We start from the raw sequence: 4,955 nt of genomic DNA on the forward strand, positions 1-4,955 counted from the left end.
GAGGGGAGGGGAGGGGAGGGGGGATAGTAGAGGATAGGAAAGGCAGCAGAACACAACAGACACTAGTATGGCAATATGTAAATCAATGGACGTGTAACTGATGTGATTCTGCAATCTGTATTTGGGGTAAAAATGGGAGCTCATAACCCACTTGAATCAAAGTGTGAAATATGATATATCAAGAATTATGTAATGTTTTGAACAGCCAACAATAAAAAATTTAAAAAAAAACACTACTAGAATCTTAAAAATTGAGAATTTGTAGAAAACAAAATAACATGCAAAAATCAGTAACACAGCTGCATAACAACAGAGAATTATTGGGCATAGAAATAAAAAGCACTGGGTGTGCTGGTGTATGCCTGCAATCCCAGTTACTCAGGAAGCTGAGGCAAGAAGATCACAAGTTTGAGACCATCCTGGGCAACTTAGATCTTACCTCAAGATAAAATAAAAATGCCAAAAGGAGTTGCTCAGTGGAAGACAACTTGCCTAGCAGACACAATGCCCTGAATTTGATCCATAGTAATGCAAAAAAAAATGTTCAGTATCATTGATCTTTAGGAAAATAAAAATCAATACCACAATGAACCATCATCTCATGACTATGAGAATGGTTTCACCTTCATTAGAATCAAAAATCAGAAAACATCAAATGTAGGTCAGGTTGTAAAGAAATTAGAACTCTTTATATTGCTGATGGGAATGTAAACTGGAAAACAGGATAACAATTCCTCAAAAAAATAAGCATAAAATTACAAAGTGATCTAGTAATTCCACTTCTGAGTATATACATATATACACAAAAGAATTAACCAGGAATTCAAGACCAGCCCTAGGCAACAGAGTGAGATCCCATCTCAAAAAATTAAAAATAATTAAAAACAAGGAGTGTTATGGTTTAGATATTAGGCATTCCACAAATATCATATGTGAAACAATTCAAGAATTTTTGGAGGTTAGATGATTAGGTTATGAAAGTGGATTAATCCACTGATTAACTGGGTGGTAGCTGTAGGCAGTTGAAGGCAGGCCACAGAAGGCTTTGGAGTTTACACTTTGTTCCTGGTGATTAGAGCTCTCTCTCTGCTCTCTGATTGCCTTGTCCTGAACTATTTTCCTCCCCCATGCCCTTCTGCCCTGATGTTCTGCCTCACCTCAGATTCACAGATATGAAGTCAGTCATCTATGGACTGAGACCACTGAAATTGTGAGCCAAATAAACTTTTCCTCCTCTACATTGTTCTTTTCAAGTGTTTTGTCACAGTGATAAAAAATGACTAAAAAGGACAGAGGCAAGTATTTGTACACAAGTGTTCATGACTGTATTATGCACTATGGCCAAAAGGTGAAAAAACCAAGGTGGTCATTAATGAATAAATGCATAAACAAAATGTTGTGTGTATGTGTATGTATATATATATTATATGATTTATTTGATTTATGATTATATGATTTCCCTTACATGAGGTACCACAAATAGAATAGGCAAATTTATAAACAGGGAAAATAGAACCGTGGTTACCCAGGGCTAAAAGGAGGGGACAGTGTAGAGTTATTGTTTAGTGGGCTCAGAGTTTCAGTTTGCAATGATGAAAATTTTCTGGATATAGATAGCAGTGTTGTCGCACAACATGAACTTAATGCCATTGAACTTAATAGTGAAAATGGTAAGGGCTGGGGCTGTGGCTCAGTGGTAGCCCACTTGCCTGGCATGTGTGAGGCACTGGGTTTGATTCTCAGCACCACATATAAATAAATAAAATAAAGATCTATCAACAACTAAATTTTTTTTAAAAAAAATGGTAAATTTGCATTATTTATAGTTTATCACAATTTTTAAAAGAATTATAAATAAATGAAGAGTTCATTATACCTCTATCATAATATCTGCTTAGCCAAAAATTCCCATTCCTTGACAACTAGAAAGCAAAGCTCATTGGAATTGGAATAGTGAATCATAAACATGGAGAATTCTATACCCCTAAGCATTTACTAACAGATTTTGGGATACTTTAAATAAATTCCAATGAAGGCCAGTCAATGAGACCATGGTGTATTAGGCCAAATTTCTTCTTAAATACCCATCAATAATTTGGTATTAACTCATTAAGTTCCAGGATTTAATTTTTGTGAATATTTTAATGACATCAATATGGATGCAATAAAATACATTGGAAATCATAACCCAGAGCATAATTATATGTATATTATTATATGAATTAATATTATTATAATTACATATCTTATAACTATATTATATAATCTTACTATATTCCAATTTTTATAAGTGTTCCACATCAGGGACAATGGGACAAAATGGGTTAACGTAAGTCCAATTAAGAATCTGAATTCCAACAACCAAATGGCATCAGGTTTTGGTCCTTAATTCAGCAATCAACATTATGATAATTCGTCAGGCGGGGGATGTAGCTCAGTTGGTAGAGTGCTTGCCTTGCATGCACAAGGCCCTGGGTTCAATCCCCAGCACCACACACACACACACACACACACACACATTATGATAATTCTTATCCCTCTCACGTGATTCAGGTCTGGCCATCTATGGAGAAGACAAGACAGAAAGGTCCTCAGCAAATGTGGTCAGGAAAGCTGTTACTTCACATGGACAACCAAAGCAGAAGTTCTAGTTCTGAAAAAACTCTAAGTATAATATAGAAGGCTAAAAATTACAATATAATGTGCTAAGTGCCATGATTGGGGTAAACAGAGGCTATTATGAAAGTACAGAAGAGGATTCTTTAATTTACAGTAATGCAAAAAGCATTGAAGGATAAGAGGAAGACAAAACAAGGGAAAAGGGCAATATTACCAGCAGAGGGAGCAAGGAGCAAATGCAAAATTCCAGCACCTTAGAGCAAGGCACATTAAAGGAAACTGCAAAGAAAGGGTACTGCAGAAAGTAATACAAGAAAGGAACCAATGTTCAAATTGGGAAAGGCTTTTTATTCCAAGATAAATGCTGGGGAACTGACTTTGAAGGGTAACCATTGTTGAATTCTAAGCAGGGGAATTACAGGATTATATTTTCAATTTAAAAGATTGCCCTAGCATGAGAATGAATGTTAAGGAAACAAGCTAGAAGTCTGCTTTAAAAATATGGTCAGAGATTTTGAATCAGTCAAACTGGGCTTACAACAGGGAAAATTAAAATAGAAGAGGATTAAGAAAATTGAAAAGATATTTAAAAGCGAATTAGAAGGACTAGATTTGAGAGGCAAGGAAGAAGAAGATAGCTAAGATTTGTCTTCAGTTTCTGGCTTGATTGATGGAAGATGGATCCAAACACTGATTCAGGAATAAAAGGGCAGAGCAGATTGGAAGCTAAGCATGGTGTAGGAAGAATGACAAGTTTAATTTTAATCACATTAAATGTTATGCTATTAATTTGAGACACACAAGTGGAAAAAAAGTGCTAGAACTACAGATTTGGAAGTAATCAACATATGATGGGACATAGTGCTTTTTATGCTAAGCAGACAGGACAACTGCTATATGGTAGAGCAAAAGGCTTTTTTATTTTTAAATATAAACCAAGCAATATGTCCCTAAACCATGACTACGTTGCAAAAGAGAGCATTGTTCATAGCCAAGTTTCCTAGATATAAAGTATTAGGATAAAGGATCAGAAAAGTCTTTCTCTATATGACTTCAAAAGCAGAAATCATAAAAAAAGAATATGTTTGACTAAATAAAAATTGAGAACCTTTATAAGGCAAAAACACAAAACTATAAGAAACAAACTTAGAAAAGAAATTAGGAACAGACAAAAAGCAAAGGGGTGGGAGGGAAAGGGAGGGAGCAGGGGATTAGCAAGAACCAGTGGAATGTGATGGACATCATTATCAAAAAAAAAGAGAGAGAGAGAGAGAGACAGGAGAGTCAGAGTCAGAAAAAGAGATGTGACAATAAAAGCAGAGATCAGAATAATGTGATTGATGGAAAGAGACCATGAACTGGTGAATTTGGGTAGCTTTTAGAAGCTAGAAGTCAGAGATAAACTCTCCCCTAGACCTTCCAGAAGAAACACAGCACTAATGATACCTTGATTTTAGTTCCATGAGATCCACTTCATACTTCTAAGCTCCAGAACTATAAGAAAATAAATTTGGTTGTTTCAAGTCAAAAAAAAAAGAAAAGAAAAGGAGAGAAACATGAATATATGCATAGCTATTATATTCAATGGGTAAAACAGGAGCATCTATTTTAAAAGATAGAAAAAGAACCAAATAAGCAATTCATAAGAAAAGAAGTAGAAAAGGCCAATAAAGCAAGGGAAAATGTAAATCATTACTAGAAATGAAATTAGTTCAAATTAAAACAGGAATGGTGTTGATAAAATTGGAAAAATCAAATTATAATATCCAGTGAGTTTTATGGTCTTTATTAGTGTATTGTAATTATACATAATAGTGGGTTTCATTGTGACATATTTGTATATGCACATAATATCATTTAATCAATCTCATTCCCCAGGACCTCCTCTTTTTCCACCCCTTCCTCTATTCTACTGGTCTCCATCTATTGTTTTTTAAATTAGTGCATTATAATTATACATAAAAGTGATGATTCATTGTGGTATATTCATGCATGCACATAGCATAATTTGGTCCATTTTGTACCCTAGTACTTCCCCATATTTCCCCCCTAATCCCTTTCCTTTATTGATCTTGCTTCTATTTTCTATTTTCATGAGATTCTTTTTTTCTTCTTGTGTGGTTTTCAGTCTCTAGCTTCAGCATATGAAAGGAAACATTTGAACTTTGACTTTCTGAGTCTGGTTTATTTCATTTAGCATGATGTTTTCCAGTTCCATCCATTTAACAGCAAATGACATAATTGGGATGGGGGTGGAGAAGTAGGCACTCTCAGATGTTATTATCAGGAGTATAAACTAAAGAACAATTTTAAAACATATACTTAAAAATGTTTAA

General features: G+C 34.5%; 1 non-coding gene across 1 annotated transcript; it reads left to right on the forward strand.

The window, feature by feature from the left end:
• Positions 1–2,423: 2,423 nt before the first annotated feature.
• Trnaa-ugc lies at positions 2,424–2,497 on the forward strand. Its single transcript has one exon. It is a non-coding gene; the product is annotated as a tRNA-Ala (tRNA).
• Positions 2,498–4,955: the final 2,458 nt, after the last annotated feature.

Source organism: Marmota marmota, unplaced genomic scaffold (assembly GCF_001458135.2).
Source record: "Marmota marmota marmota unplaced genomic scaffold, marMar, whole genome shotgun sequence".
NCBI lineage: Eukaryota > Metazoa > Chordata > Mammalia > Rodentia > Sciuridae > Marmota > Marmota marmota.